Source organism: Carassius auratus, chromosome 17 (assembly GCF_003368295.1).
Source record: "Carassius auratus strain Wakin chromosome 17, ASM336829v1, whole genome shotgun sequence".
Taxonomy (NCBI): Eukaryota; Metazoa; Chordata; class Actinopteri; order Cypriniformes; family Cyprinidae; genus Carassius; species Carassius auratus.
Window position 1 is genome coordinate 3440758 of NC_039259.1, and position 26530 is coordinate 3467287.

Here is a 26530-nt window from a genome sequence, read left to right on the forward strand (position 1 = left end):
ACCTGTTGGCTGTGGAAAGCAAATAGCACACACATCATATCAATACTCATTAAATGTGTATTTTATTTTATTTCAGATTATTTGTTGAAGAGCCAGAGCCTGTGCCTCCTGTGAACTGGCCCGTTCAGCCCATGGTGTCGTCCTCCTCCACTCGGCCAAGGCCTGCTGCGTCCACCCACCTCCAGCCAAGGGCTGCTGCGTCCACCTATGACCACCCCCTGTGTCGGCAGCACCCATACTGCTGGTTCTGTGTAAATAAACTGTGTAAATAACGTACCTGTGTGATGCCACTTCTCCTGTGCCATCTGTAGGAGAGAGAAAGAGGCTTGTTTGTTTGTTAGATTGTACTTGAAGCACTTTGAAACACAAACAAACAAACACAAACAATTTATATAGTTCAAAAGTTAAAAAAAAATGCACTTTCCAGTTTTACTTTAGAATGTTCTTGTTTGTTTTTTATTATTCTTTATGTTGCTCTTTAAAATGCACTTTGTAGTATCTTTTTTTTTTTTTTTATACAAACATGTTCTGGCCTATGTTCAATATCAAGGCCAATCTTTAGCCTTAATCAGTTCTGATCTAACACAATCAGTTTTCATAACCCTTAAGTGATTGTTCATGTTCAGATAATCTGTGTTTTTTTCGTGTGTTGTTGTATGTCTTTGTCTGCTTCATGTTTAACAAAAATTTGCCAAAGAAAACACTTTATTTGTTGATTAGTGACCTGAGTCTTTGGATAATCCTGTTCTTTATTGGGCTTGGGCCTGTACAAATCAAAAGTTTGTGTTTTTAATTAAGTGTTTTTGATTATTATTAATGTTATTTATGTGTGCGTGTCCTTGTGATGTTTGTATGTCTGTCAGCTTCCATGTTTAACAAAATGTTTGCAAATGGTAGTAAATGTTTGTCTCTCGTGTTCTCGCTCGTAGATCTGTACCTTGTTTGTGGTGAGCGAGCTTTAAACCAAACAGATCTGTTTACTTGTGTTTTCATGCATTGCCTTTTAAATGAAACACAATCTGGGTGAAAAATAAAGTTGTAAAAGTATTTCCAGTATTTTGGAGTCTCTGAATGCTTGTTTTTTTTTTTTACACTATCCCATCCCTTTTGAAACCCATCAGAGCAACTAGAAGTCCTTGTTTCTTCTCCGTCACTACCAGAGGTGTGAACACACCCCACCGTGCGCTTGCTGTACCCCCTGGGTGGTCACAAAAATGAGTTCTCGTGAACGGCTCTGATGTCTTTGATGATGTGTACACATATTTCTTAATTCAGCACCCAAAAATGTAACAATTGCACACTTTTCCACTTGACCATATGAATATCATCAGCTACATCAACTCAAACTATGAAAATAATAAAACAATCAGGATTTCAATAAACTATGCCTTGTACATGACAATTTCTGTAAAATAACACTTTGACCACCAGGTGGCACCATCCATTTTGATCATTTTCGATCCATCCCAGGTTTGAGATATATGTACTTGGGGGGGTCATGAGCCATTCCCAGGCGAATTCTCCTCCAAGTACCTAAGCGATCGTCAGCCGTCCAATGGTTGAGCAGAGCTGAGCAGCGATCAGCCAATGGTTGAGCAATGCTGAGCAGAGCTCAGTGCTCAACAGGCCAATCATTGAGCGAGGATCGGTAAACGTCATCTAGCTGTATGAGCTGTTTTAAAAATACTGGCGGCCATTGATGATCGATTGGACTGTTTTCTTTACTATCAGGTACGTTTGGTATAATTATGTGCTAAGTAATGAATGAAACTCCATATATTTTGTGATAATTTGGCTGATATTCAAGGTTTTACATGGTAATATCTCGTCAGCGCCCGTACTGACACTAACTTTTTAGCTCCGCTTGTTTACATTAAAATAGCTAGGTTTTATCTCTCTGAAATGCGTTTTGAAATGGGACCAGACTATTGATTTTACATGTTGAGACGTTGAAGAATGTACTACTACTGTGTGGACTCGAAATGTAAAGCTTAAATATGCTTTAGGTGTGTTAGAATATCAATCGCGATTAGCATGCTAAATGCATTTAAAATGAATGAATGAGCTACCAATCGCCGCTGTAATGACCTGACGATCTCTGGAAATTCTTTAAAAACGTGATCAAACACTCTCGCTCACTTCTTAAGACCATATAGATAGTCTTACAGCAGTGTGGAGTTGAAATTCGATGTGTAAATATGCTTTAGAAGTGTAAACATGTCAACCGCGATTTGCATGCTAAAAACAAGTGATGAATGAATGGGCTGTTTTTGGTTACTACTTTTACGAGGGCTGCAGGGTCTATAAACATGTATTTAAGCCCTCATCTGCTTTTAGTTTTACTCATTTATTCATGTTTTACTGTACCAGATGAAACATGGAGAAGATTATCCCTGGAAATTCTTCCAAAATGTGATCAGACACTTTAGTTCACTTCTTATGACCATGAAAGAGATAGTGTTACAACAGTGTGGAGTTGAAATTCGATGTGTAAATATGCTTTAGAAATGTAAACATGTCAACTGCTATTTGCATGCTAAAAACAAAGTGATGAATGAATGGGTTGTTTTTGGTTACTACTTTTACTAGGGCTGCAGGATCTATAAAAATGTATTTAAGCCCTCATCTGCTTTTAGTTTTACTCATTTATTCATGTTTTACTGTACCAGATGAAACATGGAGAAGCCTAGACATCGGTGCAGCGTGTGCCACAAGACTTTCACTGAAAAGTCCAACCTGACGAGGCATCTGAAGATCCATGCCGTCGCCAGGGAGACCTTTGACTATGATGTCTGCAGGAAGAGCTTGACCACCAAATCATCGCTGGTCAGCCATCAACAGCAACACCAGTACCCCCAACATCGTTATGTACCGGCAAGGAGAAGCCAGGCTGCAGTGTACAGAGGCAGCAAAGTCTGTGGCAGAGGCCCCCAGCACCGTTGATGACCCTACATGGCTGGATCCCAAGATACCTCCTCCTCAAGATGCTGAAGAACCGAGCGCCGGCCAATCAGCTCACCTCCCCCAGCAAGGTCACGGCTTCTTTGAAGGGACAGTATAAGAGGATTGCAGACCGAGTTCAAGATGACCCCATCCTCGGCGGTCTCGCCATTCCAACTGCTCAACTTGAACGCCAAGTCCATCTCGACCTTCGCTGCCAGGGAGGAGAAAAAGGCCAACTACGGGGCGACGGTACTGCCGAAGGTGACGCCTCACCTGAAAGTGCTGGTCGGACGCACCGTTCCCGGAAGCTCCTGCGCTACCAACATCCCTCCCACCGCCAGACCGGCCTCAGGTCCAGTACCAGCACGTTCATCATGAGGCTGGAAAAAGGCGTGGTGAGAAGCGGGGGTAAGTTGTCATAAGCACTTTGTTTTCACCTGTTGGCTGTGGAAAGCAAATAGCACACACATCATATCAATACTCATTAAATGTGTATTTTATTTTATTTCCAGATTATTTGTTGAAGAGCCAGAGCCTGTGCCTCCTGTGAACTGGCCCGTTCAGCCCATGGTGTCGTCCTCCTCCACTCGGCCAAGGCCTGCTGCGTCCACCCACCTCCAGCCAAGGGCTGCTGCGTCCACCTATGGACCACCCCCTGTGTCGGCAGCACCCATACTGCTGGTTCTGTGTAAATAACTGTGTAAATAACGTACCTGTGTGATGCCACTTCTCCTGTGCCATCTGTAGGAGAGAGAAAGAGGCTTGTTTGTTTGTTAGATTGTACTTGAAGCACTTTGAAACACAAACAAACAAACACAAACAATTTATATAGTTCAAAAGTTAAAAAAAATGCACTTTCCAGTTTTACTTTAGAATGTTCTTGTTTGTTTTTTATTATTCTTTATGTTGCTCTTAAAATGCACTTTGTAGTATCTTTTTTTTTTTTTTTATACAAACATGTTCTGGCCTATGTTCAATATCAAGGCCAATCTTTAGCCTTAATCAGTTCTGATCTAACACAATCAGTTTTCATAACCCTTAAGTGATTGTTCATGTTCAGATAATCTGTGTTTTTTTCGTGTGTTGTTTGTATGTCTTTGTCTGCTTCATGTTTAACAAAAATTTGCCAAAGAAAACACTTTATTTGTTGATTAGTGACCTGAGTCTTTGGATAATCCTGTTCTTTATTGGGCTTGGGCCTGTACCAAATCAAAAGTTTGTGTTTTTAATTAAGTGTTTTTGATTATTATTAATGTTATTTATGTGTGCGTGTCCTTGTGATGTTTGTATGTCTGTCAGCTTCCATGTTTAACAAAATGTTTGCAAATGGTAGTAAATGTTTGTCTCTCGTGTTCTCGCTCGTAGATCTGTACCTTGTTGTGGTGAGCGAGCTTTAAACCAAACAGATCTTGTTTACTTGTGTTTTCATGCATTGCCTTTTAAATGAAACACAATCTGGGTGAAAAATAAAAGTTGTAAAAGTATTTCCAGTATTTTGGAGTCTCTGAATGCTTGTTTTTTTTTTTTACACTATCCCATCCCTTTTGAAACCCATCAGAGCAACTAGAAGTCCTTGTTTCTTCTCCGTCACTACCAGAGGTGTGAACACACCCCACCGTGCGCTTGCTGTACCCCCTGGGTGGTCACAAAAATGAGTTCTGTGAACGGCTCTGATGTCTTTGATGATGTGTACACATATTTCTTAATTCAGCCCAAAAATGTAACAATTGCACACTTTTTCCACTTGACCATATGAATATCATCAGCTACATCAACTCAAACTATGAAAATAATAAAACAATCAGGATTTCAATAAACTATGCCTTGTACATGACAATTTCTGTAAATAACACTTTGACCACCAGGTGGCACCATCCATTTTGATCATTTTCGATCCATCCCAGGTTTGAGATATATGTACTTGGGGGGGTCATGAGCCATTCCCAGGCGGTCTCCCATCCAAGTACTAACCAGGCCCGACCCTGCTTAGCTTCCGAGATCGGACGAGATCGGGCGTGCTCAGGGTGGTATGGCCGTAAGCGAGTACAACACTCAAGAGCGAGCTATTTAAAGAAGACACACCAGCAGGCCAAACAGAAAAAGACCCTTTTCCACTCAAGTGTTTTCAAGTCTTTTAAAAGTCTTCTCTCTTTTTTAAATAGGAACTAAATTAAGGGAAATAAATAAGTAACAAAAAAATACACATTTTAATAAATACATACATTCAAAAGTCAATGTCGCGGTGACGCACTTTGTGTGGAAGTAATTGGGGGCGTATTTTTTACTTTATCATCAGGAATGTCATCTGGTTCATATAAAACAAAACCAAACCAAAAATAAAATAAAAAATAAAAGTAAACAAATATTGCAGTTAGGCACTTTAAATTCAATGTAATTTGGGGTGAATTTAGTGATTTATAAACAGAAATTTCAAACATGGTTAAATTAAATTAAATTAAAACAAAATGTTTAAATGAATTAAGAAAATTAATGTCAATGAAAACAATATTGCGTTGAAGCACTTTGGCTGGAAGTAAATAGGGGCCTATTTTTGAACTTTAAAATCAGAAATGTAAGCTGGTTAAAATAAAATAAAATATTGTGGTGATGAACTTTGAGTGCAGGTAATTTGTGGTGAATTTAGTGATTTTAAAACAGAAAGGGCATGCCTATATGTTTTACTAAAATGAATAAATATTTGCTGTCGAGTTTAATGCTTTTTTTTTTTTAGATGAAAAACTCTTGTCCTGTTTCCAAGTACTGAAAACGTGCCAAAAAAGCTGAAATATTTAATTTGTTTACTTGCAAATCATTTGACCACACACCAGCATCATTGAAACATGAACATGAGAATGCGTTTGTTTGTTTTTTGAAAAACTAACTTTAAATCTAAGAGGGTACATCTCCTGTGTAGTTTACCACTAAGGGGTACGGATGACAATCAAATTTGGGAAGCTCTGTCTCAAGCTGAAGAGAGGAGCGTCATTTCCAAAAGAGCATGCGGTACTCAAGAGTTTGTAGTAGAGAGAGAAAAGGCCTGTCTATCGCCTCCTGCAGGAGAAAGGAAGAATGACGAGGCTGAGCTGTCCTTTGTCACACCGGAAGCAGAAAGATGGCACAGAGAAGGAAAAAACACACAAAAACAAGAAGCAGCAAATCCATTTAGAAGTGTAAAGGAACTAGAATGAAAGCTGAGCCTTGGACAAGCGTGTTAGCTCAAGGAAAAGCAAAAGCTTACAGCACCTGGTATTCCCAGGCGGTCTCCCATCCAAGTACTAACCAGGCCCGACCCTGCTTAGCTTCCGAGATCGGACGAGATCGGGCGTGCTTTTTTTTTTTTTTTTTTTTTTTTTTTTAATTTATTTATTTATATTTACATTCATATACAAGCATACATTCAATTATGCACTTTTGTCAACCTTCACATATTTATCAGACCTCACCTCTCTTTTCTAAATTCAATTCTAATCCATTCAATGTATTTTTAATAAATGGATTATCTTTCCCTATCAACTTATCAAGTATCTGCATCTTCCCCTCACTCTTAAAGTATTCCTCTAATGTCTTTATATAATCTTCCAATTTCCTTTTAAAGCTAGACCACAAATCCCACTTCTTCTTTTCCTTTCTTGCGAAATTCCTTCTCTGCCATATTATAAACCTCCCAACAGTCAAGAATATATTTATCACATTCCGTTTTTCACAGTCTATGTTAACTCCAAATAAGAACATACAACTCCAGATTTGTTCATTCTCAATTTCATCCCCTTTATCCCCCAACAGTTCTTTTACCAAATTTTTCATTTTCAGTTTAAAAGCTTGTAACTCCATACATGACAAAAATATATGCAAGATTCCTTCCTCTTTTATCAAACACACTTTACACATGGCATTTTCGGTTAATCCCATTTTGTACAACTTTAGCTCTGAAAATATTATGTTATGTCTTATACAAAACTCTAAGTTTTCCATTCTCGCATCCATGTACCATTTTCCCAGATTTTTCCATAACATCCTCTTATCAAAATCGTTAAACACTTTTTCCCAAAATTTAACAGCCACCGGCTCTTTAAACACTAAATTCCTGAAAAACCCATAAAACTCTTTCACTGAACTTTGATTAAAAGAGATTTCTTCTCCCTTCTCTTTCATAAATACCTTCATCTTGTCCCCTTCATTTCCATTTCCTCCCTCAATGATCCTTATCCATTGTCCAGGGATTGCTTCCTTTACCTGTTCATATTGTTTTTCCAAAATTTTCACATTTACATCATCCTCCACCTCTCTCACCTCATCCACAATTGCTTGGAATGGAAAGAATCCTTCTTTTACTTCGTATAAAACATCTTTCACTCTCTTGAACCCAGCTTTAATCCACTGTTTAAAATACAGTTCTTTTCCTTTATATAAAACATTATCATTTAAGAACAAAGGTTGATTTAGCATTTCTTCTCTTCTTCTAGGCTTTATGCCCACATTTATTTTAAATTCTCCCCATGCTTCCAATACTTCTATATAAAATTCTGGAATTCCGAACATCATATTTTGCTTCAATTTCATCCATAAAATATCTGCTCCAATATTCATATTTCCACATTTGTTTAAAAACAAATTCATTAACTCTGGCCATTGTGCCTGATTTTCTTCACTCAAAAATTTTCTCACTATTTTAACTCTAAAACTCTTTTTCTTTAATTCTGGATCCTGCAAACCCAACCCTCCATCTTTCACATCTCCTATTATTGTCTCGTACGCTACCTTTGATGGTTTTGAATCCCATAGAAATTTCAAAACAGCCGCTTTTATTCTTTTACTTATCCACCTTGGCATCGGTGTAACACTCAACACATACCACATTTTCGATAGCATTAAGGCATTCAGTACTAACACCTTCCCCCTCAATATTAGTTCCCTCATTTTCCAGAAATTTAAAACTCTCTCCATCCTTCCAATCACATCATCCCACATCATATCCCTCATTTCTCGTTCATTTTTCCCTATCCTGATTCCTAACACCTTTAAGCCTTCTTCTTCTTTAAAAGGAAATAGGCTTTGAATGTTCTCCCCATCACCAATATTCATATAAACTGTTTTCTGTACGTTAATTTTGGCCCCAGATCCTTTGCAGTACCTTTGCAATATTTCCATTGCTTTTTTAACACTTTTGACATCCTTTACTATTAGTGTTGTGTCATCTGCGTATTGATATACTTTTTGTAGTTCTTCATTATCTCTTAAGACCACTCCTTTGATTTCCTTTTCCCCCATTATTGCTAACCCCAGGGATTCTGCCACTAAACTATATAATTGGGCTGACAAAGGACAGCCTTGTCTTATAGACCTTGAGACACTGAAAGCTCCAGTTAAAAACCCATTACATTTTATTTGGCTTTTTGCCCCCTTGTATAAAATCCTCAACCATTTTATGAAATTTTGCCCAAAATCAAACTTTTCAAGAATTGCAAACAAGAATTCATGCTCGACTCTGTCGAAGGCTTTTTCTAAATCTAGACTTATAACATATCCCTTTTTCCTTCCCTCCACCATATAGCTCACTACATCTCTTATACTACACACTGTGTCTGTAATATCCCTTCCTTCGATAGCATATGCCTGGTTTGTTTCAATAATGTTTGGTAGAATTTTCTTCAAACGGTTTGCTAATATCTTTGCTAAAATTTTATAGTCTGTATTTAGCATGGTTATTGGCCTGTAGTTTTTCAAATCATTCTTATCCCCCCTCTTCTTAAAAATTAATTTAATTACCCCAATCCCCATTAAATGACTTGTTTCTTCCTTTTCAAATATCTCATCATATACTTCCTTTAAAATTGGTGTCAACACTTCCTTAAAATGTTTGTAGAACTCCCCTGAAAGCCCATCTCTTCCAGGACTTTTTCCATTATTCAATTGCGTTATGGCACATTCAATTTCTTCTTTTTTTATCCCCTCATCACTCATTTTTTTATTATCCATATCTAATTTTTTCTCAATTTTCCCAATCAAAAATTCTTTTTCTGTTTTTTCAATTTTTCCTTTGCTAAACAGCTTCTTATAAAATTCCGTTATTTCTTTTAAAACCTCTTCTGTTTCTTTTACCATCTCACCACTCTCTCTTTTGATCTCCTTAATCATTCCTTCTCTCTGTCTACTTTTTTCAAGATTAAAGAAAAACTTTGTACATTTTTCCCCTTCTACTTCATATTTTGCCCTGCTTCTTATCACCTCCCCTCTAAAATGTCTTTCTTCTATTTCCTTAAGCTTTTTTTCTAATACTAAGATTCTTTCCACATTTTCCCCTCCCTCATTCAGAATATCTTTCAACTCCTTTCTTATTTTATTTTCTTCAAGATTCCTTACCCTCATCATCATTTTACCAAAGTTCTTTGCATACTTCCCAATTCTATATTTAACATTATACCACCATATTCGTTTATCTTCTTTGTACAATCGATCTTTCTGTTCTTCCTTTATTACTTCTTCTACTCCTTTTTTAAAACTAATTTCCTTTAAAAATTCCGTATTTAGAATCCATAACCCTGGCCCTCTCTTCATTCCACTCAAATCAATCCGCACCCATACAACTTTATGATCACTTAATGACGTTTTTTTATAATAAATATTATCCACCACATTCATAAAATCTTTTTTACATATTGCAAAATCTATTCTGCTTGCGCACATACATTTTTTAACCACTTGTTCTCTTGAGAATTCCCTGATACCTTCATTTCTTGCTCTCCATATATCCACTAAATCATTTTCTTCCATTATACTCTTCAGCTCTTTCCTCCCTCCATCTGATTTAAAGACCATTCCCTCTGCTAAATCCATCTTGCTAAAAGTCGTATTAAAATCTCCAATTATTACAAACCTCTTCCATTTTTCCATACTAGTCCTCAATTTCTTAAAGAAATCAACCTTTTCCTTTTCTACAACAGGAGCATGTACATTACATAAAATGACTTTTTCCCCTCCACCATCCTCTATTTCCACCGCCAGACATTTCCCCTCTTCATCATTATACACTTCTCGTACCTCTTCGCACACCCCTTTTTTTATTAAGATTGCTACTCCTCTCCCTTTTCTTCCATCTCCATGATTGCATAAAACATCCCCTTTCCATTTCTTTTTGAACTCAGTCATTACATCATCCCTCCAATTTGTCTCTTGAATCATTAATACATTTGCCCTCTTACAAACTTCTTTCAGTCTTTCAAATTTCACTTGATCCAATAACCCACGAACATTAATGGTTGCAATGCTCAAAAACATACAAAAAAGAATCCACCTCTTCTTCCTCATTCCCCATCGTCCCCCTTCGCCGACAATGTCTCATACCTATTTTGATCCCACTCCACTCCCTTTACTTCTGTATCCCCAGTTTCCATTATCATCACATGTCTTTTTTTGGCTTGCTCATGGTTTTGTTCTACCTTCAAAAGACGTCTTCTTGTTGTCCCCTTTTCCTCGACTTGCTTATTGACCTCCCCATGGTCTTCCTCCATCTCGTCCTGTTCCTCCTGGCTCTCCAAAGCTTCCTGTTCTTCTTCTTTCGCCACCAGATTCTTGCCCTCTTGTTCTTTTCTGCCTTCACTCCTCACTGTCCTTCCAGCTTGTTCCCCTTCATCTTGCTCCCTTTCTTCCATTTGCTTCTCCTCTTCCTCCTCTTCACTTTGTGTTTCCTCTGCTTCCATATTGTTTTCCTCGTCCTCCTCAGCCCCCATCCAGCACTCACATTTCACCAACACCTTCTTACAGTCGGGGCATCTCACCGCATCACACTCTCTGGCGAAGTGTCCCAGCTCGTCACAGTCTCGGCACCTAAACTCGGGACAGTCTTTCATTACATGCCCCGGACCCCTACATAGACGACAGATCTTAACCTGTCTGTCATGTATCACTCTGAAATACTGTGCCCCCTCTGCAGTTTCAAAACGTGTGCTATATGGGAGAGAGGTGACGTCCCTAAGGAATTTATCCCAGACATAGAGTTGTGATGCTCATACCTGGATATAGTCTACTTCTGATCTCCAATGTTGCAGAGACGCCCCACGTATTCAGCTTACTTTTGATCTCTTCATCTGTTATGTAACATGGTAGATGCATAAAGGAGATGACATACTCTCTTGTGCTTAAACTTCTCACCTCACACTGGGTTCCTTTGACCATTAAACCTTCCTTTAGGCTTTCACAGCAACTCTCACTTTCCAAAGTTATTTCAAATTCCTTATTCAATCTTGGCCTCACAGCCAATACTTTTGTCACTCCTACCTTTGCAATCAAAGCGACTATCACATCTTCTGCTTTCCCCCCATCCACCTCTGCCACGTTTACAATCATTGTTGCCTCCTTTGCATACTCTTTTTCTCGCTCTTGCATATTCTTCTCCTCCCTTCTCCCTGATCCTCCACTTTGCACTCTCCGCTGCTCCTTCTCAATTCCTTTACCTTGTTCCTTGTCCATAGCCATGTCCTTGTCAATATTAGTAGATCCGTCCATTGTGAGCAGGTTGCTCATTTTGCCCTCCCCTGAGCAGCTACTTCTGCTCAGGGCAGCACCGTCAAAAACAATAAACTTTTAATCTCAAACAAACTTTGCTAATCTATCAACCAAAACTTAAATGAAAGAAAAAGTTTGGAAGAGCCTTTCTCTCCCTTCTGCTGCCAACTCACTTCCTGCTTCCACTAGGGCGTGCTCAGGGTGGTATGGCCGTAAGCGAGTACAACACTCAAGAGCGAGCTATTTAAAGAAGACACACCGGCAGGCCAAAGAGAAAAAGACCCTTTTCCACTCAAGAGTTTTCAAGTCTTTTAAAAGTCTTCTATCTTTTTTTAATATGAACTAAATTAAGGGAAAGAAATAAGCAACAATAAAAATATACATTTTAATAAATACATACATTCAAAAGTCAATGTCGCGGTGACGCACTTCGTGTGGAAATAATAAGGGGCGTATTTTTAACTTTATCATCACGATTGTCATCTGGTTCAAATAAAACCAAACCAAACAAAAAATAAAATATAAAAATATTGTGGTTAGGCACTTTAAATTTGATGTAATTTGGGGTGACCTTAGTGATTTAAAAACAGAAATGTCTTCTGGTTAAAATTAAATTAAGTTAAATTCTAAATAAATGAATAAAATATTGCGGTGACTCACATTGTGTGGAAGTAATTGGGGCATATTTTTAACTTTATCATCAGAAATGTAATCTGGTTCAAATAAAACCGAACCAAAAATAAAATAAAAAATAAAAGTAAACACATATTGTGGTTAGGCACTTTGAATGTAATTTGGGGTAAATTTACTGATTTAAAAACAGAAATTTCAAACATGGTTAAATTTATTTAAATTAAAACAAAATGTTTAATTGAATTAATAAAATTAATATCAATAAATACAATCAATATTGCGTTTAAGCACTTTGACTGGAAGTAAATAGGGGCCTATTTTTGAACTTTAAAATTAGAAATGTCACCTGGTTAAAATAAAATAAAATATTATGGTGATGGGTGAATTTGGAGTGAATTTGGTGATTTTAAAACAGAAAGGGCATGTCTATATGTTTTCCTAAAATGAATAAATATTTGCTGACGAGTTTTCAAAGTACAGAAAAAGTGCCAAAAAGCTGAAATATTTCATTTGTTTACTTGCAAATCATTTGATCACACACCAACATCAGTGAAACACGAACATCAGAATGTGTTATGTTTTTTTTTTAAAAACTAACTTTAAATCTAAGAGGGTACATCTCCTGTGTAGTTTACCACTAAGGGGTACGGATGACAATCAAATTTGGGAAGCTCTGTCTCAAGCTGAAGAGAGGAGCGTCATTTCCAAAAGAGCATGCGGCACTCAAGAGTTTGTAGTAGAGAGAGAAAAGGCCTGTCTATCGCCTCCTGCAGGAGAAAGGAAGAATGACGACGCTGAGCTGTCCTTTGTCACACCGGAAGCAGAAAGATGGCACAGAGAAGGAAAAAACACAAAAAACAAGCAGCAGCAAATCCATTTAGAAGTGTAAAGGAACTAGAATAAAAGCTGAGCCTTGGACAAGCGTGTTAGCTCAAGGAAAAGCAAAAGCTTACAGCACCTGGTATTCCCAGGCGGTCTCCCATCCAAGTACTAACCAGGCCCGACTCTGCTTAGCTTCCGAGATCGGACGAGATCGGGCGTGCTCAGGGTGGTATGGCCGTAAGCGAGTACAACACTCAAGAGCGAGCTATTTAAAGAAGACACACCAGCAGGCCAAAGAGAAACAGACCCTTTTCCACTCAAGAGTTTTCAAGTCTTTTAAAAGTCTTCTCTCTTTTATTAATATGAACTAAATTTAGGGAAAGAGATAAGTAACAAAAAAATACACATATTAATAAATACATACATTCAAAAGTCAATGTCGCGGTGACGCACTTTGTGTGGAAGTAATTGGGGGCGTATTTTTAACTTTATCATCAGGAATGTCATCTGGTTCAAATAAAACCAAACCAAACCAAAAATAAAATAAAAGTAAACAAATATTGCGGATAGGCACTTTAAATTCAATGTAATTTGGGGTGAATTTAGGGATGTAAAAACAGAAATTTCAAACATGGTTAAATTAAATTAAATTAAAACAAAATGTTTAAATTAATTAATAAAATTAATGTCAATTAAAACAATCAATATTGCGTTGAAGCACTTTGGCTGGAAGTAAATAGGGGCCTATTTTTGAACTTTAAAATCAGAAATGTAAGCTGGTTAAAATAAAATAAAATAAAATATTGTGGTGATGAACTTTGAGTGCAGGTAATTTGTGGTGAATTTAGTTATTTTAAAACAGAAAAAGCATGCCTATATGTTTTACTAAAATTAATAAATATTTGCTGTCGAGTTTAATGCTTTTTTTTTTTTAGATGAAAAACTCTTGTCCTGTTTCCAAGTACTGAAAACGTGCCAAAAAAGCTGAAATATTTAATTTGTTTACTTGCAAATCATTTGATCACACACCAGCATCATTGAAACATGAACATGAGAATGCGTTTGTTTTTTTTTTGAAAAACTAACTTTAAATCTAAGAGGGTACATCTCCTGTGTAGTTTACCACTAAGGGGTACGGATGACAATCAAATTTGGGAAGCTCTGTCTCAAGCTGAAGAGAGGAGCGTCATTTCCAAAAGAGCATGCGGCACTCAAGAGTTTGTAGTAGAGAGAGAAAAGGCCTGTCTATCGCCTCCTGCAGGAGAAAGGAAGAATGACGACGCTGAGCTGTCCTTTGTCACACCGGAAGCAGAAAGATGGCACAGAGAAGGAAAAAACACACAAAAAACAAGAAGCAGCAAATCCATTTAGAAGTGTAAAGGAACTAGAATGAAAGCTGAGCCTTGGAAAAGCGTGTTAGCTGAAGGAAAAGCAAAAGCTTACAGCACCTGGTATTCCCAGGCGGTCTCCCATCCAAGTACTAACCAGGCCCGACCCTGCTTAGCTTCCGAGATCAGACGAGATCGGGCGTGCTCAGGGTGGTATGGCCGTAAGCGAGTACAACACTCAAGAGCGAGCTATTTAAAGAAGACACACCGGCAGGCCAAAGAGAAAAAGACCCTTTTCCACTCAAGTGTTTTCAAGGCTTTTGAAAGTCTTTTTTTAATATGAACTAAATTAAGGGAAAGAAATAAGTAACAATAAAAATATACATTTTAATAAATACATACATTCAAAAGTTAATGTCGCGGTGGTGCACTTTTCTTTTTTTTTTTTTGAAATTCAAAAATTTCCAGTTCAATTTCAATTGTTCACAATAAACAACATTATCATGTCATTTTTTAAACCTTCAGAACATATATTTTTACCAGTTATACAAAACCTCGTTTCTCTCCCCCTCTTTTATGAATTTATTGCCGGTTACAAAGAATTCCTTAACATCATGTCATGGTTCGCAGGTTTGCTTGCTCATTTTGTGTTTACTGCACTGATCTGATTGCCTATCAGCACCAGCTGCGCTGACGAGCAATCGGATCAGTCGCAGGTGTGTCTCGTTTACTAGTCCTATATGTAGGGCTGTGTCAGTCAGGTTCAGTGTCAGATCGTTTGGTTTTCCTTTCTGTGTTCTGATCTCTGTTCTGTGCAGTTCTGGTCACGCTCTTGGATTGCTCGGAGATCCAGCTTATATGTCTGCTTGATCTGTGGTCTGCTTATGTTTGAGGATCGTCTCAGCACATCACATTTCTGGTCTGCCCTGCTTGGAGTCTACACTGCAGCTGTTGTGTAGGACCTGCTTGGTGCCCGTTGTCTGCCAGCAATTCTGTTTGGTCTACTGACTGTTTAAATAAACCTTATTTCTACTCGCTACTGGATTCTGTCGAATGATTCCTGACATAATGATCTGACCACGTTATGGATCCAGCGAGTGTAAACGAACTGAGAGAAGCCATCCACAATAATAATGCACGATTTGATCGACAAGACGAACAGATTATGGCTTCTGGTCGAGCAATACAGGCCTTGGTGGGACAGATATCGGAGTTAACCAAGCAGTTACAACATCTTAGAGTCGAGCCTGCCCACGTGCCCACTGCGCCTATTCCACCACCCGCTGTTCCCCCCACGGATCATCGCACCTACAATACGGAGCCCCGTCTGCCTCCTCCTGCTGCCTATGCTGGTGAGCCACATCTATGTCGATCATTTTTGACAAAATGCTCTTGGTTTTTTTCTCTTCAGAGCTCATTTCCCACTGAGGAATCTAAAGTGGCTTTTGTCATTACCCTTCTATATGGGGAACCACTGTTTGGGAACAGGGACATGACTGTTTAGAGTCTTTCCAGACTTTCAGCACTGAGCTCAAGAAAGTTTTTGATCGGGCAGTTGCAGGCAGGGAAGCAGCCCGAGTGTTGGTGGATTTACATCAGGACCACAGATCGGTTACTGACTATTCCATTGAATTCCGGACACTAGCTGCAGAGTGTAAGTGGAACAGCGAGGCGCAGTGGGACATGTTTTTGCATGGGTTGGCCGACCGCATCCAAAATGAGATACACACCCTGGAGCAACCTGCAACTTTGGATGGGTTGATTGAGCTAGCTATCCGAGTAGACACAAGGTTATAACGTCGAAGTCTTCTGGTGCAGCGAGGTCGAGTTCCAGATATGGAGGTCCATCCGGTCTTTCCTTCAGGTGATGTGGTTGGTGACTCGGTCAATCCGGAACCCAGAGCTCGTCTCTCCAGGGAGGAGAAGGAGCGCAGAAGAGCGCAAGGACTGTGCCTATACTGTGGAGCCGGGGTTCACTTTGCGTCTAAGTGCCCGGTAAAAGTCAACACCCGTCAGTAGAACGGAGGTTACTGACGGGTGGCATATCCTGGGATGAATCCTCTTGTGAAGCGACGCTCCTTCCAGTAAGACTGCAGTGGGGCTCCTCTTATCATCGATGTGAGGCTCTGGTGGACTCCGGGGCTGAGGGGAGTTTTATGGACCGTGACCTGGCACTTCGTCTGGGAGTACCTATAATTCCCGTCACTCACCCCATCTCAGTTAACGCACTGGGTGGACAACTCCTGTCATCGGTCACCCACTCCACCGGACCGGTGAGTCTGATCACGTCGGGTAACCACGTTGAGGAGATTCACTTTCTCCTCATTGACTCCGCATTGGCTCCTGTGGTGTTAGGACACCCTTGGCTCACACTGCACAACCCTCACATAAATTGGCGTCAGAACTCTGTCATGTCTTGGAGAGATAACTGTCATGCATCTTGTTTGGTGTCTGCGTGTTCTTCTGTGTCTTGTTCTGTTTTGCAGGATGAGCAGGTGGATCTGTCTAACGTGCCCGGGGAGTACCTCGACCTGAAGGAGGTGTTCAGTAAGTCCCGAGCTGCTTCTCTTCCTCTGCACCGTCCTTATGACTGTGCTATAGACTTATTGCCAGGTACGTCTCCACCTAAGGGCAGATTATACTCTCTTTCCACTCCGGAGAGGGAGGCCATGGAGAAATATATTTCTGATTCTCTGGCAGCCAAACTCATCCGTGCTTTTCATGGACAGTCTGTTCCTTTTTTAGGATATATCGTGTCGTCTGAGGGGGTGCGCATGGATCCCGACAAGATTCAGGCAGTGGTTAATTGGCCAACTCTAGATTCCCGCAAGGCCCTGCAGAGGTTTCTGGGCTTTGCCAATTTTTACCGGCGTTTTATTTGCAACTATAGCCAACTAGCCGCGCCTCTAACAGCCTTGACCTCCACCATGACGACTTTCAGGTGGTCTAGTGCAGCTGATGTTGCATTCTCTAAACTCAAGAACTGCTTTGTTTCAGCCCCCATTCTCGTTGCTCCTGATTCCTCTCGTCAGTTTGTGGTGGAGGTCGATGCGTCAGAGGTGGGGGTAGGTGCGGTTCTCTCCCAGCGCTCCTCTGGGGACGGCAAGGTTCATCCGTGCGCTTATTATTCTCATCGTTTGTCTTCCGCTGAACGTAATTACGACATTGGTAATAGAGAGTTGTTGGCAGTCAAGTTAGCCTTGGAGGAGTGGCGTCATTGGTTGGAGGGTTCGGGGGTACCTTTCATTGTTTGGACCGACCACAAGAACCTTGAATACATCAGATCCGCCAAACGACTTAACTCTAGGCAGGCTCGGTGGGCACTTTTTTTCGGTCGGTTTGATTTTTCCATTTCCTATCGTCCAGGTTCCAAGAACATCAAACCTGATGCTTTGTCCCGCATTTTTGACCAATCTAAACGCCCGGTTTCTCCCGAGTCCATCGTTCCACATAATTGTGTGGTTTCAATGTTGACCTGGGAGATCGAGTTGAAGGTCCGCATGGCCTTAGATGGGGTAGTGCCTCCGCCCGGATGTCCACCGGGTCGTTTATTTGTGCCAGAGAAATTGAGGTCCAACGTCATTCACTGGGGTCATTGTTCCAAGCTGGCGTGTCATCCAGGAGTAAATCGCACCATTTTTCTCATTAAGCAACGGTTCTGGTGGCAAACTATGGCTCGTGACACTCGTCGTTTTGTATTGGCCTGCTCGGTCTGTGCTAGTTGTAAGTCTTCCACTCGCCCTCCTGCTGGGCTCCTTCAACCGTTGTCAGTTCCTTCGAGACCCTGGTCACATATTGCGCTAGATTTCGTTACAGGTCTCCCTGCCTCACAGGGTAACACAGTGGTTTTAACTGTGGTGGACAGGTTCTCGAAGGCTGCGCATTTTATCCCTCTGCCCAAATTACCATCTGCCAGAGAGACAGCAGTTGCTGTCATAGACCACGTGTTTCGTATCCATGGCCTCCCGACAGACATGGTCTCTGACAGGGGTCCCCAGTTTATATCCAAATTTTGGAGATAGTTTTGTCGGTTGCTGGGGGCAAATGTCAGTCTTTCTTCTGGGTTTCATCCCCAGAGCAATGGTCAGACGGAGCGGGCTAACCAAGATTTGGAACGAGGTTTTACGATGTTTAGCGTCACAGAATCCGTCCTCTTGGAGTCAGCATGTCTCATGGGTTGAGTATGAGCATAACTCATTACCAGTGTCGTCCACGGGCCTTTCTCCGTTTGAGTGTAGTTTAGGGTACCAGCCACCAATTTTTCCTAGTCTGGCATCTGAAGTCGCGGTCCCCTCTGCTCACGAATTCGTCCAGGGGTGCAGAGACATCTGGAGAACGGCCAGAGAGACCCTTCTCCAGGTGGGTTTGCGCACTAAGGTCCAGGCCGATCACCACCGGTCGAAACCTCCCGTCTATGTCGCTGGTCAAAAAGTGTGGCTTTCATCTGCTGATATTCCTCTCCGCTCCGTTTGTAGAAAATTAGCTCCTAAATTCATCGGCCCGTTTACCATCACCAAAATTCTTAGTCCGGTGACGGTCCGCCTCAAACTCCCTCCGGCATACCGGAGGATTCACCCCGCCTTCCACGTATCTAAAATCAAGCCCGTTTTTCGTTCAACTATAAATCCGCCTGTCCCGGTTCCCCCACCGCCGCGAATCGTAGATGGGGAACCAGCCTATTCGGTTAATCGTATCCTGGACTCAAGGCGGAGGGGACGTGGATTCCAGTACTTGGTGGACTGGGAGGGTTACGGTCCGGAGGAGAGGAGTTGGGTTCCTGCCCGGGACATATTGGATCATTCCCTTATTGATGCTTACAATCGCCAGGTAGGACCCTCTGAGAGTGTCAGGTGACGCTCCTAGGGGGTGGGGTAATGTCACGGTTCGCAGGTTTGCTTGCTCATTTTGTGTGTACTGCACTGATCTGATTGCCTATCAGCACCAGCTGCGCTGACGAGCAATCAGATCAGTCGCAGGTGTGTCTCGTTTACTAGTCCTATATGTAGGGCTGTGTCAGTCAGGTTCAGTGTCAGATCGTTTGGTTTGCTGTCTGTGTTCTGATCACTGTTCTGTGCAGTTCTGGTCACGCTCTTGGATTGCTCGGAGATCCAGCTTATATGTCTGCTTGATCTGTGGTCTGCTTATGTTTGAGGATCGTCTCAGCACATCACATTTCTGGTCTGCCCTGCTTGGAGTCTACACTGCAGCTGTTGTGTTCCCTAGGACCTGCTTGGTGCTCGTTGTCTGCCAGCAATTCTGTTTGGTCTACTGACTGTTTAAATAAACCTTATTTCTACTCGCTACTGGATTCTGTCGAATGATTCCTGACACATCATCTCCCCCATATTTACAGCACATTTCAATATCTCTTGTCATTATTGCTTTGAACAAGTCTTTTATTTTGACTTTTCTCCCTTCGAAGTGTGCATAATTCCGTCTAAGTACAACTGCTAATCTGACATGGCTTAGTACATAATTGATAAACCAAAAGTCTATTGCTGTCTTCTGAAACACTCCAAATAAAAATAATTTCCCCCATCCCTCCTCCAAATCCACATCCAAAAAAATTCTTATTAAACAGACTTTTTAACAAAACAAAAAAATCTTTAAATTCATTACATTTCAAAAAATAATGCAAAAAAGTCTCATGCATCGTTACATCACGAATCACATTATTAGCATTATATATTTTGTTTAGTACCACATTTGTATAGATTCTACTGTTTCTGATTAAGAAGTCATTATTTTCACATTCTATAGTATTGTATTTTATATCCATATTTGACCATATTTTCTTTACATCCAAGTCTTCAAACACCCTACTCCATACTTTTTCAGATGCTGGCACTTTTATTTGATCCATTTAAAACCGGTCATAGACTTTCTTTACGCTAATGCTTTTCATGTTATATTTTTTTCCCGTCTTTCATTATGTACACCTCAGGCAAATCCTGTTGTTTTTTCTTTACACAACTTTTTTCTATAACCCATTTCGATGGTAGACTTGCTTTAATTCTTTCATATATATTGTTCGCCTTTACTCTGCTCTGCTTACAGTCATATATACAATTATTTCTAAGAAAACCTGGAATAACTTCATAATATCCTTCACTTGCCTTATTGTGGCTTCTAAGAATTTGGGCTCATACAATGTTTTATTGTTGTGTTTAAATTTCTCATTTACAAACAATGGCAAATTTATAAATGTGTGCACCTCTGTGCAATCATACTATGCTTTTGGCAGGAATTGCCTCCATGCCTCCATCACCTCCCTGTATATGTCTGGCATTCCCACAGTCATTGACTGCTTAAAGCCCATATACCACCCATACTCTCCCATTCTTCCAAAATCATCAATGTATTTCTTTAAGAATTCTCTCCAACCAAACTCCCATCTTCCTTCCATATATTTTTTTACAGTTTTTATTCTTATTGCCAAATTTTTTGTTTCTAAATCAATCAGCTTTAGTCCACCTTCCTGTTTCCTCACCACCAATGTTTTTTGTGCAATTTTAACTCCCTTCCCTTCCCATATGAAATCATGTACAATTTTATTTAACTCATTCATCACCCACTCAGGCATTTCAATTACACTCATTACATATACACATACCGACAGCATAAGATTATTAACCACAATTTTTTGCCCTTTTATCCTTCATTTTCTTCCTTTCCATGCAGTACAAACTGTTCTTATCATATTTATCACTCCAGCCCATGCCCTTGCCTCCTTTAAACCTACCACCTAATATACACCCAACACTTTCATGTACTTTTCCTCAACCCTCACACCTACTTCAGCTCTTTCTACTTCTCTTATATACATTATTTCAGATTTTTCTCCGTTTATTTTTGCCCCTGATGCCTTTCCATATTTTTCTACCAATCTAAGACCTTTCCCACACTGGTTATTTTCCTTACTGTCACTGTTGTGTCATCGGCATACTGGTTAATTACACACTTCCCTCCATATGGCAACTCAATTCCTCTTATTCTCTTGTCTCTCTAAATTAATTATGCCAAAGGTTCAACTGCAAGGGCATATATTAAAGCGGATAGCGGGCAGCCTTGCCGCACTGACCTTCCCACATCAAATGTATCCGTCAATATTCCGTTCACCTTTACAAAGCTTCTTGCACTTCCATACAATCTCCTCACGCATCCTACCATTCTCTCCCCAAAACCAAACTTTTCTAAGACCTTAAATAAAAACTTGTGTTCGACCCTATCAAAGGCCTTGTTCCAGTCTATCCCCAACACTATCCCACCCTTCCCATCCCTCGTCATATACTCAGTCACATCTCTGATTGTTCCAATTGTATTTGCTATATCTCTTCCAGGAATGATGTAGCTTTGTGTTGGCTGAATAATGTCTCCTATTACTCTTTTCATCCTATTTGCTAAAACTTTGGTAAGTATTTTGTAGTCTGTGTTCAACAAGTTAATCGGCATAAAATGTCCTAAATCTAATTTATTCCCCTTTTTAAAAACTAGTGTTATCACTCACTCTACCATTTTACTTTGTATTATTTCTGTTCTCTCCATTCCCTTATATACTTCCACTAAAATTGGTGCTACGTCATTTTTATATAATTTATACAATTCTGTCCTTATCCCATCACTTCCTGGGCTTTTCCCACTTCTTGAACCTTCTATTGCAGCTATAACCTCTTCTTCCTCTATCTCTCTATCACACAATCTCTTTTCTTCTTCCCCTAGCTCCCTCTCTACACACTTCAATTTTTCGTCTATACTTGCCTTATCCACACATCCTCTCATATACAACTCACTATAAAACTCTTGCACCCTCTCCAAGATCTCTACATAGTCTGTTATTATCTCTCTCTTTTTTGAATATATTTCATGGATATATATATGTCTTACTTTGCCTCCTTTTTTCTAAACCCAGGAAATACCATGTGCACTTTTCTCCTTCTAGTGCATATTTCACCTTACTTCTTAAGATTGCTCCTTTGCATTTTACCTCATATTCACTTCTATATACTTTTCCATGCAATATCCTTCTTCATCATCTACTCTGCTGAATTCTATCCTCACTGGTTCTCTGAGCTCCCTTTCCTCTTTCATCATCCTCTCTTTTCTTTTCTTACTATACCTTATGCTTAAAGCTTTAATTAATTTTTTTACCTCCTCCCATCTCTCACCAATGTCATTATTAAATTAATCTATCGCCTCCTGCAGGAGAAAGGAAGAATGACGAGGCTGAGCTGTCCTTTGTCACACCGCAAGCAGAAAGATGGCACAGAGAAGAAAAAACAAACAAAAAACAAGCAGCAGCAAATCCGTTTAGAAGTGTAAAGGAACTTGAATGAAAGCTGAGCCTTGGAAAAGCGTGTTAGCTGAAGGAAAAGCAAAAGCTTACGGCACCTGGTATTCCCAGGCGGTCTCCCATCCAAGTACTAACCAGGCCCGACCCTGCTTAGCTTCCGAGATCGGACGTGCTCAGGGTGGAGTCTTCCACTGGTTATGTCGACAAGGACAGCTCCCGTAAATGAAAACATACGGGCCAACCAAACGAACCAAGAAGAGTTTGGGACAAGAAAGAGCTAGGATCAATATCGATGTTGCACTTTCTAGATGGAGAGAGCTTCGTGACAAACTTCAACTAGAAAAAGATGCTGTTCTCGCTTGTGTTTTACTCGACAGCTGAGTTGTTTTGATTCGTATCTTTACAGAAAATGTATGCTATTATAACGATCAACAAGATTACTATTATGGGGTATACACACCAAACGCGGGGCATCGCCTCTCTAGACCTGCGCAAGGACACGTCTGATCCATAGTCTGATTGCGCCTTTATATTGACTTTGTATGTAATCTACTCACGCAAATCATTGAACTCGCATTAAATTCATGATTTATCTTTCCGTCTGATTGATGGCCGTCAACGGTTGGTAGAAGACAACAAATGCCATCATTCCGCGCTACTTCTTACCGTCATCAAACAACGTGATTGTTATTGTTTTGGTAGTGCGCCCTCTCGTGGCTAGTCATACAACCTGTACCTTTAAGTAAAAACTTACAGATTTTCATGGATTGAATTTAACACCTTCCAGAGTCATTTTTGCATTGTAAGTGCAACATTTAATCTTTTAATGATAATTTTTGTTTTCAATATTTGTATATACATAAAAATATGTTTTTGAAGACATGAAATCAGTTTGGGCCTGTTTCTTCTTCAGTTGTGGGGACTGCTAATGTGTCCATTATATAAACATCCAAAGAAACATTGATTAGGTTACATATGAAATAAACAGATATTTGATGATAGATAGATGTTCAAAACCTGTTTTTCTTCAGCTGAACAAACATACAAAGATAATTTACCTTCATATGAAAGACAAATTGTGATTCTGATTCCTGTAAACTTTAAAGGGGGGGTGAAATGCTATTTCATGCATATTGAGTTTTTTACACTGTTAAAGAGTTGGATTCCCATGCTAAACATGGACAAAGTTTCAAAAATTAAGTTGTACGTTTGAAGGAGTATTTCTGTTCCAAAAATACTCCTTCCGGTTTGTCACAAGTTTCGGAAAGTTTTTTTCGAGTATGGCTCTGTGTGACGTTAGATGGAGCGGAATTTCCTCATATGGGTCTTAAGGGCACTTCTCCCGGAAGAGCGCGCGCTCCCGTATAGCAGAGCACTGAGAGCACAACAGACTTCACTGATCAGAGGCAGAGCGAGAGCGTCGCGAAATGTCACAAAAGGAGTGTGTTTTTGGTTGCCAAGGCAAGACAACTCTGCACAGATTACCAAAGAAAAAACAGCATTAAGGGACCAGTGGATGGAGTTTATTTTTACAGAGCATCAACGGAGTTGTGCAAGTGTTTGTTCCCTGCATTTCGAAAATGCTTGTTTTACAAACAAGGCCCAGTTTGACGACGGATTTGCATATCGTTTATTTCTTAAGGATGATGCAATCCCAACGAAAAAGGGTCACGATCGTGTGTTGGAACCGCAGGCGGTGAGTAAAACTGCTTCAAATATCTCTGCCTCCTTGTTATTGCGTCCGCCTCCCATCGGAGACCCGGGTTCGAGCCCCGCTCGGAGCGAGTCGTTGCTGCTGCTGCTCTCGTTCAGTTTCAGCCTTGGGATCTGATTCTGGATCATAAATAAATGGCTGAATCTGACTGTTAGTCATGGTTTGTTTTGGATGATGGTTTTTTCCTCAAGGTAATGTCAGCTTCCAAACGCTCTCAACGCAAAAGCCTACTGGCGATCGTGATTCTTTAGCTCCGCCCACACGTCACGCCTCCAGCCGGTCGTGTTTTTCCGGGAAAAATTGGTACAGACTATCTTTCTCTTATGAATATAATAAAACTAAAGACTTTTTGAAGTTATGAAGGATGCAGTACTACTCTATAGGTACTCAAGATTAACAGGATATTGAGTGAAAACGAGCATTTCACCCCCCTTTAACATTGCAAGTAATAATTACTGCAACTAATGGAATATAGTTAGAAACAACAGCAACAAATTAATGTGATTCAATGGACGTCTTTGCAGCTGTATTGTAAATGTAATGGAAATAAAGCAATTTTTTAAATATACAGTATGCAAATACTGTCCTGAAATGCTGTATTTTCATAATAATAATAATAATAGAATGGTTAAAGTAACATTTTGGCCAAATAACCCAACAAATTACTTAGTTTATAACCCAATTTAATTGGTAAAATAAACTTACTTCTCTAACGCATTGGGTAACAATAACCCAGCCCAGGTTACACTCTTAAAAATGAAGGTACTTCAAAAGGTTCTTGTCAGCGATGTCAGTTTTTGGTTCCACAAAGAACCTTTCAGTCCAAGAACCATATAAAAGAACCATTTCTTTCTTACCCTTTTATAATAATATGTTTCTTTCACCACAAATATCCTTTTGTGAAACAGAAAGGTTCTTCAGATGTTATGGGTCGAACATTTTTCAGGATATTTATGGAACCATTTAGACAAAAAGGTTATTTTATATGGCACTGTGAAGTACCTTTATTTTTAAAAGTTTAGTGCCATATAACACGCCTGTCATTTTTAACCCAACTGTTTTAAATGAGTGCTAAATAATTATACATGCACTGTGGGAACATAAGCTTTTTTACACTGTATTTGAGGGATACGTGCAGCATTTGAGTTAAAAAAATAACTTGCGTGGGGAATCTGAGTGCACTCTCAGAAAATAAAATGCATAATTGTACCTTTAGGGGTACAATGGCTTGTCACTGGGACTGTAACCTCAAGGGTACAGTTTTTGTACCCTTGTGATTTGTTGATCTTAGTGTTGCGTTTGACACAATTGATCACAACATTCTTTTGCATAGACTTCAACACTTTGTTGGCATTAATGGAATTGCATTAGCATGGTTTAAATCTTACTTATATGACCGCCATCAATTCGTAGCAGTGAATGAAGAGGTACCATATTGATCACAAGTGCAGTATGGAGTACCTCAAGGCTCGGTACTAGGGCCGCTACTCACGTATACTCACTAGTGAACTCGCTACTCACTAGTGAACGCTATTCACGTATTATATGTTACCCTTTGGAGATATCATCAGGAAACATAGTGTTAGCTTTCACTGTTATGCTGATGATACTCAGCTCTATATTTCTTCGCGGCCCGGTGAATCACACCAACTTAAAAAATGAATGGAATGCATAGTCGATATAAAAAACTGGATGACAAGTATTTTTTTAGTCAGTCTAGAGCTCTGAGTTTGCTCTTCCTTCTGCACATGGGTCTTCTAAGAAACTGTTCCTCCCAGTAGACCAGAGGTAGAGACCTAGCATTCCCTGACTGGGAGGCCTGGGTTCGAGACACCTCATGCCAGTCTTTCATGACAGCAAGACTGAACCATGGAAGTAGACCCAGCAGAAGAAGCCTAGCCAAGCTGCGGCCATTCATAAGCATGAACAAATCCTGACTGAGATTCTGCAGCATCTGAGACTTCAATCCATATCTCAAGCCTTTACAGACCCACAGACCCAGTCCATACCTCAAATTGCTCCAATTCTGCCAGCCCAGTCCCAAGGTACTGCTCCACCACCTGGTTCCCTGCTCGAACCTAGACTTCCAGCCCTTGAGAGGTATGATGGGAACCCAGAGAGATGTCGAGGATTCATTACCCAGTGTACCCTTGCTTTCCAACTGCAACCTAACAGTTTCCCTACAGAGAGCAGCAGAGTGGTTTATATGATAACCCTTCTTGTTGGAAAGGCACTGGATTGGGCTACAGCTCTTTGGGAGAGGAGGTCTCCTCTCACGTCTAACAGTGATCTCTTCAT

The 26530-nt window shown here is 40.1% G+C and overlaps 2 non-coding genes and 1 pseudogene across 2 annotated transcripts; all 3 read right to left on the minus strand.

Annotated features, from left to right (window-relative positions):
- Positions 1-4870: 4870 nt before the first annotated feature.
- On the minus strand, positions 4871-4984 carry LOC113117962 (uncharacterized; annotated as a pseudogene).
- An 8040-nt stretch (positions 4985-13024) lies between these two features.
- On the minus strand, positions 13025-13143 carry LOC113117957 (5S ribosomal RNA). The gene has a single exon (XR_003294256.1). It is a non-coding gene; the product is annotated as a 5S ribosomal RNA (ribosomal RNA).
- A 1193-nt stretch (positions 13144-14336) lies between these two features.
- On the minus strand, positions 14337-14455 carry LOC113117955 (5S ribosomal RNA). Its single transcript, XR_003294254.1, has one exon. It is a non-coding gene; the product is annotated as a 5S ribosomal RNA (ribosomal RNA).
- Between the last annotated feature and the right edge of the window lie 12075 nt (positions 14456-26530).